Source organism: Wasmannia auropunctata, unplaced genomic scaffold, assembly GCF_000956235.1.
Source record: "Wasmannia auropunctata unplaced genomic scaffold, wasmannia.A_1.0 LD336076.1, whole genome shotgun sequence".
NCBI classification, from domain to species: domain Eukaryota; kingdom Metazoa; phylum Arthropoda; class Insecta; order Hymenoptera; family Formicidae; genus Wasmannia; species Wasmannia auropunctata.
Window position 1 is genome coordinate 3011364 of NW_012026814.1, and position 12576 is coordinate 3023939.

A 12576-nucleotide genomic window follows, 5' to 3' on the forward strand; every position below is an offset into this window, starting at 1 on the left:
TTTTTTTTTTAAGTACGCAGAGATGTAAGGACTGTATTAGTTTTTTCAAGGGGGGTGGGAGAGGGGAGTGGATTAGAAAGGGACACACGCGTTTAGCGGAATAATCATTTTCCGAAACGTACGAGAGGCGCTCTGTAGGAGGTACGATTCTATCTTAGGCTTTCGACATTCGCGATGAAAGTGTGATCCCGGCGTTTCCGAGAGTCGCGGATCTCGAAGGTAATGTACAAAGCTCGATGTCGACGTTCACGCGAGGACGCACGAGGGCCTAAAAAGAATAGAGAAATTCACCTTCGTCTCCATCTTTCGTATTTTCTCTACGATTTTCTCCCTCAGCGCGGTACGCAGAGATGCCCAGTTACGGGACAAGACTTATCGCTTAAAATGAACGATCGTACCTTCTGTATATCTTCTCGCGGTAGATCCTCTGCGGTATGCAGATGCGAAGACAGCACCGAGCGCGACATTGCTATCCTTTTTACTTGGGCTCGACGCGTTGTCGAGTCAGTTGAAGAAAAAAAAAAAAAAAAAGAAATTGCCGGGAAGATTTTCGAAAATACGAAAATGGACACGACGTTCGATGAATGATGACAGCAAATTGAAATCTTTTCCACGACGCGAGTCCGATATGTACGTCTCGTTTTCCCGCATACGTCTGAGTCTTAATAGTTTCGAAAATCTCGTGCGAGTATCCTTCGGCGCTTCCATAATACACACACATACACGCACACATACACACATACATACATATATACACATACGAAAAATATAATATAAAAAAATATATATATTATATACACGTGCGGTACTATATACGTACGTATCAAGTATACGAGTGTTGCGCACGTACACCACGTGTGTGTCGTGTGCTGCACGCATTTGAGGAACCTCTTGGCGAGATCCTCGAGTTTTGCAATTGATACCGATTTTTTTTTCGTTCTCCCTTAACTCGTTTCGTTTCGGCGCGTTTTCTACTTGATTCTGCGTAATCATCCTCGGCATGCCGCGATTTGCTCTCGATGGGATGGCAGAATGCGGGAGAGGATTGAATTGAAAAGCAAGTTCGAGCACACACATCGCTGCGCACGTGTCGGCTAAGGTTGACGATATTACGGTTGCAATATCATCACGAGATCGAAATCACGAAATTTCTCAAATTTCCCGTTCGAGACTAAACTGCAGATTGAATCAAACGAAAAATCTTCAAACTTCGAATTGTCCGTGTGGTTTGATCGCGAGAAGTATTTTCATCACTTTCTTCATACATACTGATATCATTCTTAGCGATCGCATCGATCGCCTGGCGTGTGTGAACAAGAAAGTTTTCATATCTGATATGACTAAAACGTTTTCTTTTAATTTAACGAAGGTACATTAGTCATTAAAAAGATTGTAAGATTAATGTTATGTATTTATGTTATATATTATATTTTATGTTATATATATATTAAGTATTTTAATTAGAATGTTCTCGCGGAATAATGTAAGTCTATTAATAATGATAATGATTATTACAACGATATCTAAAGTTTATATTAGACATTAGAATATTAATACAATTTTTTTTTGCGTTTACAGCAAAATTCGCATTTAATGTTGTTGGACTATTCACGCTATCTGTGATACAACTATTTCGCAACTATCGATATTCCGTCAGAATATTATGAACGCGTTTTTATTTTATATATATCTCTCTGTTATCGCGCACTAATCTAACACGCCCGTCGAAAGTAGGCTCGTAGCCATTGAACGGCCGTGATACGTTCGATTATTTTTAAGCTTATTACGAAGCAAGATTTAATTACGAGCGGGCAGTAAGCTCGCTTCATTTGGGCATTCATATTACGTTGGACTCTGGATGCACTCGCGGATGATATCAGTATGAATGACAGACGTTGTCCGTCTGTCGGTGGCAGACTTAGAGCAGACTTTTGCATAACGAATAAAAAAATCAGCCAACCAAAGTCCTTTATACATTACTTTGATTGATTGATTCTCTTATGCAAAAATCTGCTTTTTGGCTTTAAAAAAAATAATAGCTTCTGCAATGCGCCAATTATTTCTTTTTTTGGCCACACTGACATTTACTGTATTAGGAACAGACGTTTTTTTTTTAATTGAACTTTTGTTCATTTTTCAAATGTCGACGAACTCGTAAACACGTCAAGTCTTTTACACATTACAATGCCACGAAGTAATTCTATCTTGTAATTTGCGTTTCGTGAATAGAAAAGACATACATGTGAGTATCAGTTTCAAAATTATATTTATTGGACTGCTTTACTGGACTTGATTAAAACAATATCTATTGAAGAGGAAACTTAAAAGCAATTTACATAATTGTTATGAACAGTTTTTAAATGCCTGCAAAATGCCAATTTTTATCCATATACATTTTTCCGAAATCATTTTCTTTCAAATTTAATCGCGGCACGTGCGTCACGATGCGCGAGAAATCTTGGAAATCATTATCGGAAATTTCAAATGTCGTCGATACGTTTGTGCGAGTTTTAAGGGTGAAAACTCGAAAGGTTGATCTTCGAACGGTGTCTCATCCATGAGAAAGAGAAAGGGAGAGACAATGTAAGAAAAAAAGTTTCATCTATGACGAAATTGTAACTAGTAATAGATTAAACGACCGCTCGAAGATCACACATTTCGTGAGGAAAGGAGCTGTCACTGTCTGCCGCGGTGACGACGGATATTCGATCGGCTCGATCGAAGCGATCTTTTTTATCGTTGAATATATACATATAAAGTGTAAAAGTAAATATATAAATATATATACATATCTGTGTGTATGTATATATATGTATATATAACACAATGGCTCCTATAACTTCTCTACAGCTTCGTTGAAAGGCAGATAAGAATAACAGTTCGCAGGATGTACGGTTTAACTGCTAAAGAAAGTCGCTGTTAGAGTAACGTAAGGGTGTTGAGGGTGATAGAGAGTGCGTGGGTGCGTGCGAGAAGGGATGATGGAAAGAGCCGATCTTCGGGGATCGCGTGTGCGAGAGCGTGGCTGTGCGAATCGCGCGTGCGATTACGAGAGCGACGAGAGGAGGAGGTTTATACCGTTTTAAGATTAATACCCGATTTGTACACGTCGTGGCAAATGGCGACTGAGAGTGGCGCCGAGATTACTCAATCGACTGCCTCCGGAAGACTAGGACGGGTCTCGCGCGTACGTCATGAGGGGAAGGTAGTGAAATTTCATTTGGAATAAAGGGGAACGCTCCTCTCGCCGGAGTGGAGCAAATCCGGATGTAAAGGAGCTTTTGAAAAACAGAGGAGGTGAAAGTCTCATCTTTCAAAAATCTGAAAGATATCGGGATAATTTTTGGACGTCTTGGGATGTCTGCGATATTAGAATAGTGTCTTTTACACGGTCTTCGGGTATTCGCGTCCAAAAAAAAAAAAAAGATAAAAAGAGAAAAAAAGAAGTCACATGACGTCGCACCCGTCTGCTTTCTGGAGCGTGGCGCATCGAAATTCGGCGACGAAGACGTTCCGCGAAATCGAGTAATTATTTTTTTAATCGGGCCAGCATCCCGCTCTCTTTCGCCACGGGCCTGCCAGGAAAGAGTGTACATAGCGTAAAACCGTAAAAGGCGTTAGAGTACTGGCGGAAGAATGTACAACAGAGAAGTAAAATAGGTAGATAGATCTGGTAGAAGGACGAGCACGAGAATGAGAGAGACAGATGAATGTACGAGAGAAAGAGAGAATGGTAGATGGATATGTAGATCGTGCGTATAAAATAGCGAGAACGTTGTAACGAGTAGGTAACGACAGATTCCAGAAGTCGTATTCAGGAACAGAACTGAGTAACCGTGCGTGTCGTAGGATGCGTATTCTTGGCGAGCGAGAGAAAAGAAGGAAGAAAAGGATGGAGAGCGTGAGTGTGCGTAGATGTAATTTGTAGTGCGCCGAAAAGATGTTTCCTCTTTTTTTTTTTCAAGTTCTTGAAATACATTTCTTTTTTTCTTTTTTTCTTCTTAAAACTAAACACTTGACTGGACTTGAAATCATATCGAAACTCCGTATCCGTCGACTGAAGAATGATCCGGGCTCACGCGGCGCGTGGTGAACCAAAGACGTGCAATATACAAATCGTCAATATCACAGAAACTGTGAAAAAGAGAGCTGCGACCCCAGAGAAATTCATTTGTATATCGTATTTTCTGGCGTAGCTCTCTTTAACTCGAATTGAGGGGACGAGAGAGAGAGTTGGCATTATGATAGACATCAAGCAGCATCACAAACATTCTCGCGAGAGTGTCTTGAAGCCGGTTCAAATTTTATTCTTTAAATGCCGGAAAAATAACGTTAAATATTCGCTCGAGATAATTTTCATCTTATAACATTTCTGTCTTTTGTAACATTTATTTACTTTTTAAATTAGTCGCATTAAATGTTATTTAACGTTGATTGGTAGTAGGAATGCATATCTAATGTCGCTTCGAAATTTAATCACGAATAATGAGAAGTATATAACTAATTGTCAAAGGATAGAAATTTTTAATACGGATAAAATTATCTCTTTTTAATTCTTTTCATGATTTGTGTCACACTTTTTGCAAGTGATTTTAAACTCTTGATTAGTATCCTGCTGCAAGTATCCGCTAATGAAACTGCTTGAGATACGTAATGTCATTTTTGACTAATATTATCTGAAAAATGTCGTGAAGAGATATTCTAACAAACCATCAAATACGCACTAAACGAGACGCTTTACTCGAGAAGCTCGAGAAATTCACCGATGCGCTCTTCATTTTTTAAAGGCATTGAAAAAAACAACTTAATATTACAACTCGAACTAAGAATAAGAAGCATAAACGTGTGTCGACCAAAATAAAAAAATCCTGTTAGAGAGCTTCATAGTGGCAAGACCGATACAGAGGATTAATATGACAGCAATGCATCGCGTTATATGTGAAATGAGAAAAAGATTTGCACAGTTTGTCTATTTCAATTATTACCAATACATTAGTCTAATCACTAAGAAATCGAGTTTCCTAAAAATTTGAAAATATATAAAACAGATAGAGTAAAATTATTGTCGAGTGAAAATTGATCATTGAAATTTCTAAATATTGACACAATCGCTCGTATTGCAAACACGCGATGCATTACTCCAGTTTTACAATTTTCTTGGACCGTCCAGTTGAGTACGATAAAGGAGTAAGATAAAGGAGAAGCTTACCGAAAAAAAACATGGCTCCTTTAGAGACCGTCTTTTTACACTAATAATAGTCAATTCGAAAAAAGTGTTCGATCGTCTTTTCCATTAAGATTTCAATCGAGAAATCTATCCGTTGGCATTTCACGATTTACACGATACGCGAGATAACTCTAGACTAATTAGGCTCGAATCGTCGCTCGTGAAAAATAATGAATCTCAATCGAAAATTCGGCTATCCGCGGATAATTATTCGCGAAATTTTTTTTAACTTCAAATGGAATGCATTGTGAATTATAAAAAAAAAGGAACAATTTTTTTTAGCGAAGGCTACGCTAAAACAGCGCAATCGGGGATAAATCTAACTGAGACGAACGAACCGAGTCGACGAATCTTTTCCACGTTTATCACTCGAAGTTACTATTGTCTACGCAGATCGAAGAATTCCAGGGTTACAAAGGTTTCAGTGCAGTAGTGATTCTTCGACAATTTTTTAAGAATATATTTTCTCTTTTATCCTTAATTTTGTCGTCAATTTGATTTTTATCTTCACACATTGCATTCGGAGATTTTTCACAATTTTCGGAGAAGATGACAAAAAGCGCATTTGCTAATGACTTTGAGCTAAAGAATTAGATGAATTAAAATTGATAAGTAAACTAACAATAAATGAGACGTTAGGATAAAAAAGGAAATAATTCTTAAGAAAGAAGATACAGACAATTGCTGCATTGAAACCTTGTGCAATTTTCTATAGTCACATATCTATCCAGATAAAGTCATCGTTTCATGTCTGACAATGACCACAAAGCAATTCAGTTTTTCTAAACAAAGTGAGAGAGAGGAAGAGGGAGAGAGAGAGAAAGAGAGGTGGCATCATTCTCTTTAGAATACGTGCTTTTTTCTACGTGTAGACAACCGATGTAGCCCGATGCAATACGAGCATCCTCGATGTATGTAGTATCGAGTATCTCTTCTTTTTACGAACTGAAACACAGGAGAATAACTTCTCGAGACTGAGACAAGAGAGCCGTGACACCGACGAGGGTTACCGGTGAGCGCAATTAATTAATAATAATTAAAGAAAAAAAAAACAAAGTGGAGACTAAACGCGCGTTTGAGAAAAAGGAAGAATGCAAAAGTTCCTCAAGTTCAAGCCGCGTTTGCCGCGTGCGTTCGCATTCTCGGTAAACGCGATTTTGCCTGACGAAGCGAATGTCGTCCGCACGTCGTAAACGCCGCCCACACCACAAGAACAGACTGCCATTGAGTTTCGAGTGTACTCGTTCGTAATAAATAGTTGTAATTGACCGGGACTAAGTCGATTTGAGAGAGAAAGAGCGAATGGGGGGAGATGGGAGATGAATGCGTGGCCGGAGTGTGTTTGCGTGATTTAGTGGCGGATTTATTGACACACGTGGGCTCTTAAATCGTTTTATAAATTTTCTCCTATAATACTACTCCTTTTTTAAAAATTTGTAATTATTCATAAGTAGTTGTAAATTTCGGTAACGACATAGAGAAAAAAATATTACAATTAAAGAGACAGTCGTAAAGCTTTCAATTGAAGATTCGAAATGAAAACGTGGAAAGAATACAAAAAAAAAAAAAGAATAAAATTAATGTCTGGAGAAATACGCCATGTACAAAAACATAATTATTTGAGAATCATTTTTCGGCACTTGATTTCGTTTTCATCTCGAGTCTTTAATTACCGCTCATTTTGGAGCTTTCGAATCCGTCACTCGCGTGAATGTTTTGTACGTCTGTGCGGAGAGAACGGGGCGACCGCGTGTAAATCCTTCCGCGTGAAAAGTCTTCTTGGGCTGTAAAAATCCAAATCTCTGTCACACCGAGTTCTGCCGCGAGAGAGGAACGAGTCGTTCCTTGAACGTTGGCCGAAGGCACGACGCAGTCTATAAAATTGGCCGTGGGTTCTTGTACTGATCGAACGTCTCGATAAAAGAATTCACTCGGGACCGATCCGAAACGACGCGAGATTAACGGCGCGCATTAATGAGTTTGGCCGACTGACATTTATTCTAAGAGAAGAGCCTGTGTATGAATCGGTATAAATACGAAATGGAAGGGACAAAAAAAAAAGATATAATTCTCTGTGATGTATTTCTATGATTTAATTATACATGTAATTATGATTATTCTTACGATTTATGATTAATTAATATTATTTGCGAATAAAATCGCTGTGCAAGTATCAATTAGTGATTAGTGTAAGATATAAAACGTGTAGCGCGATCGAGCATTGCCGAAGAGGCGGTATCGCGTCCGTATCCTAGATACTGAAACGTGAGAGATCGCACAAATCGTATAATTTATTGCACTACGAGAACACGATCGTTAATCGCCCCTGTCGAAAGTCGAGAAATATAGGAATCATATGTAATACACCGGGAAGGAAGACTGTTTAAAATTTCTTTCCGAGGAAAAAAGCCGGGAAGGAAAGGGAAACGGATCAACAAACGGGACGTTCAACAAAAAATACGTATGATACGTTTTTCGCGTGAGGATAGCTCATTTTATCCGCGTTATTTATTTATAGCCGATGAGAGCGAGTAAAACAATATTTACGATCCTCTCGACGAGTACATTTGGCGCGAGAGCGGTGAACGTGCAGGAATTATCTCTACGAGTTTCCCCAAGCGGGATATATTCGCTCATTTATATCAGCGCCCGATATCGCTGTGAAAGAAAATTTAATAATTCAGAAACGCGTGTAATGTAATTACGCATATAAATTTTATTGAAAAGAATTTTATGTGCGAGAAGAGGGAAATTAGAATAACACATAAAGAGTAATTAATCGAGATTTTAAACAGTTAAGTTTCTAATTACCTTATTAATATATTTCTGCTTCTTCCCCCCCCCCCTCTTATGCTTGTCTTTAAGAATCAAAAACATGAATCCCACCCCTAAGGAATCAATAATCTCTTAAGTGTCGATCATCGGTTACTATCAATTACGTATGCTACGTAAAGAAAAGTAAACGAGGATATCAAATGTGCGGCGTGTCACGACGCTAGAAACGATCGGAGAAACGATAAGAAAACTAGGTAGTCATTTAGAGTGCCAGGAAGGAAAAGAAAGTGAGAGAGAGAGAGCGAGAGAGAGAAAGAGAGGGATGAAATGCGAAAAAGAATGCGTCGATTTTTTGTGAGAATGCGAGAAAGATTTTCGTCGATTAAGCTCCGTAAAATAATAAGAACGCCGACTGCATCGCGGCGACTCGAGCGAATCCCGGAAGAAACACTCGTTAGTATTTGTACCGATGACGGGGGATCCACGTAATTCGTTCGGGTCGGCGGATAGCGTTAAGAATTATGATTACTATCGTACGAGAAATAGAAGAGAGATATCGGATGCGGCTGGAGAAAAAAAAAATAAAAGCGGAGGTTTCGTGCTAAGGCGGCTTTAGGGCGTTCGAGGGCTCGAGCCGGGAACTCGGAGGAAATCGCCAATATTTATACAGGGCGTCCTTTGACCCAGGGCATTCCTTGGAATCGGAATATCTTCTCGGAAAAGAAAATTTGAGCGCGAAGGACTTCCGAGTTATTAGCGATTGATAATAAAAACGCTTTTCGCGAAATAAGCTTCGGAAGGCAAAAAGTAAGTGGCAGAAGCATATTCTGCGATTAGTTTAATTTAAACGTTTTATCATTAGAGATTAGAAAATTGTGGGGAAGTACGAAAATTTTATGAACTCTCCCGTCTATTTTGTCTAAACGAAAATGTACCCTCCCCCAAAAATTGGCCGAAGAAACTGTGATTAATATAAAAGGATACCCCGCGTGTTTCGGCGACACCCTGTATTGTAGGTCTCCTTTCGAGAGAAATACGTGAAGCGATATATTCGGCTCTTATCTGCTATTTCTATCGATTGGTACTTTGCCACGCATGATTATTCCGGAAGAAGAAAACGACTGAAGGCAGTCATTATACGCGGAAAATGTGCCGACTACTTTGATTCGAAATCACGTTTGAAAGATCAGAGTGGAAATACGATTTTATTACTCTTACATCAAAGGAATCTCGTACGTCTGAATCGCTTATTGTAAAAATGTGCCGCAATAATGAAAATAAAAACAAACTTATATTAAAAAAAATAACAATTTATTTAGCACAGTTATTTAAGAAGTAATTAAGAAGTAAGTTAAAATTATCATTTTTATCAACACAAAGAAGTATTACGTTTGTACTTTAGTCGCTTTATACATCAAACAAAAAGTCTAGATCAGTTACGTATACATGCTCTAAGAATGATATAATGAAATAAATCACAGAGAGTGATGCTCTCCAAGGATGTTGCGGCGCATTAATAGCGTATGATAGCGAGATTACTTTAGTCGGGCAAAAACGAGCGAGAGAGTGGACACGAGAGAGAACGAGATAGCGAGCGAGCGAGCGAGAGAGAGTGAGAAAATGCGTTAGATAGAGATACGTAAGAGAGCGAAGTGTCTTAGAGCTAATGGAATTCCTCTGCGCGAATGCACGGAACGCGCTAAAAAACACAAGCAGCCACCTCCGAACGAGAAGTCTTCAATACCATTTGCATATTGCTTTATTGTTACACGAACATTATAACGATATATTACATAAAAAAAAGGAAGGAATATTACAGGTACAGCGGTACGCATACGATTAAAAAGCGTGAGTTCCACGACGGCGACGACGACGATCGCGCGGACAAGTTTCCGACGTAGCTCGACGAAGTCATTTTGTCATTTCGTGCTCGGGATTTTTTTTCAGAAACGCGTTTTCGGCATCTCGGACCTCTCTCTCGTAATACCCTTTTTTCACGTTTGATACGGTCGCGCGTACAAATTTCGATTCGACTAGGAGACGACGGTACCAGAGAGAGAGAGAGAGAGAGAAAGAGAGACGCGATAAAAATAAATTTTGCTATTTGTCACTCAGCTAAGTGATTAGATTTTCCAATGAGATGTATTTTACTTTTTTTTTAAGCGAAAATATCGTTTCTCGCTTATATCAATCTGGAGGAAACTCGAGAATTGTCAGCGGTTGCATATTTTAAATCTGATTTGCGCTAATTATGTCCGATCCGAAAGACTCTTCCGCGCGATCGGAACACATTCGAGAGACGTCCTGGAACACATACATACTTTAGATACTACGCGTTACGTTTTTGTATTTACGAAGAAAAAAAAATCTACGAGATGGAAGACGGACTTGCTTTTCCCTCTTTTCTACTACTTTGTATATTACCAAATAATCGTTAATTAGAAAAGTTATTGTAACTAGCGTTTCGTTATTTTAATCAACAAAAGTTTTATTAAGCGGAATAATAATGTGACGACGGCGAACGATCGTTTAGCCGTCGTTATCGTAACGATGCGGCCTGATTTACGCGTTTCTGTTGTTGCTTTATGTGGTATATACCTACCTATTTAATTCGCGTGTATTTGTCAACGAGTGGGAGATCGACGTTTATGGCCAATTCTTCCTCCTCGCCTTATTTTTCCCTTCGTCTGTAAGAGAAACCTTAGCATTCAGTTCACGTCGCGTAAATAATATTTTTCATAGCTTTGGAAAGTCTGCCAGCATTTATTCGACTGATTATAGACACGCGAAACGCGGCACTGTCACGAGAGACAAGTTTAATAAACGTGATCTCCCGCCGGACAATTCCTTCTTTTTAATGATCTGTGAATCAAGTGGCATCGTTCCTAAATATCTCTCTCATTATACGATAAAGTATAATAAACCTCGCAAATCTGTCGACGTTGGAAAGCAATCGATTGGTTTCCTTAGAAGCCAGAGAGCCAAGAGATTGCGCCAAGAGAAGTACAAATCATAAAAAAAAAAGAGAGAATGGAAAAGAGAAAAAGATGGTAACTGCGAAAAAAAAATCAATCATTCGAAGATGAGATAATGTGACCAATACCGAAAGAGGTGTAACATTTGACTTTAGTTTCATCGCTTTTCATTCATTACCTTTGATTATATTATTGCTTGTAACATTCATTCGAGATACCTTGAATACAAAAAAAAAGTAATAAACCACGTTATCCGCTTGTTTTGTCCCTTGTATAAAACCCTACCTGTGATACACTAATAAAGCAAATTAGATTTCGATACGAGCGATTTTTGTGCGACAGCATATTCAACGATTTATTTTATTTACGTCTATTGAAAATTTACGGCAAGCTGTTTCTTTTGAAATTCTTCGCAAGACTATAAGAGAAACCTTTCTGTTCAAAGTATAAATTGATAGCAAAAGAATTTATATTAAAATCTAAAAATATTGATAAATTTATGTAAAATATAAATCATTATAAATAGTAAATTAATAAAAGATTTCTGTAGGAGCTATAGTAGAGATATGTGGAGAGGAATTCTTTATTTATTTTTTTTGTAGAAAAAGAAATATGTCAAATATGAGCATACAACGCAGCGGGTTATTTCATTTGTGATTTTTATTGAAACACTCTTTAGGGTACACAAGCTCTATCCTAGGTAAGCATTAAAGTAAGTATAAAAAAAAAATGAACAACTGCTTATAGAATCACAAAGTGTGGATGTCTGCCCTTCTTACAATCATTAAAACGTACTTTAACATGCATACACGAAGGCACAACGATCCTCGACCCTTACGCGCTGGAGTTATTTCGCCGCGAGAACGATGTTGAAGTGATATCGCTGAGCCGATCGTGTAGTTTTGCAGCGCAGATCTGCTCGCTTTAGTTGCACCCTCTGTGAGCGGCTAAAACGGCCAGGTTCTGCGTTTCGTTCGAAGACGATCGCTCGCACGGAGATCCATTGACATCCAATGCCCCAAAGGAACTAGAAAGATAATTCTAGCTGCCCGCAAACAGATTGCGTGATTGATTGCGCTATTACAAAGCTGGTAAGGTCTTCTTTCGGCGCTCGTCGTCATGGCAAAATTATAACACTCTCCGAGAACATCGACATACGAAATAAGCGTGTTCGCAGCCACGGTACACGCTTATAACACACAGAGTTCTGTCGTAAAGGGGACCGAGTGCCTTCTATACAAATTCATTACGCAATATAATATTCATGATAATAGAATCTATACTTCGTATTATAAATCTAAAAAACTTATTGTACACTCGTAGTATAGCTAGTTCGAATTGTAACGAATGTATCCTGATTATTCAGCTCGTAATTATCTCTTCGAAGAAGGCCACTTGTTTCCGATACTTTTACTCTTTCGAAAGAGCTTCATTCTTATAACTGAATTCTATATTCTGAAAAACATTTGTCGGTGTGCTCTTCTTTTTTTTTAATAAACAATTTAATTACTATATATCAGCGTAATTAAAATATCTCGGATAATTGTCGCAATTACTGCTCTTCTTCCCCTACTGAACGGAGAACTGACATCGTCTCTG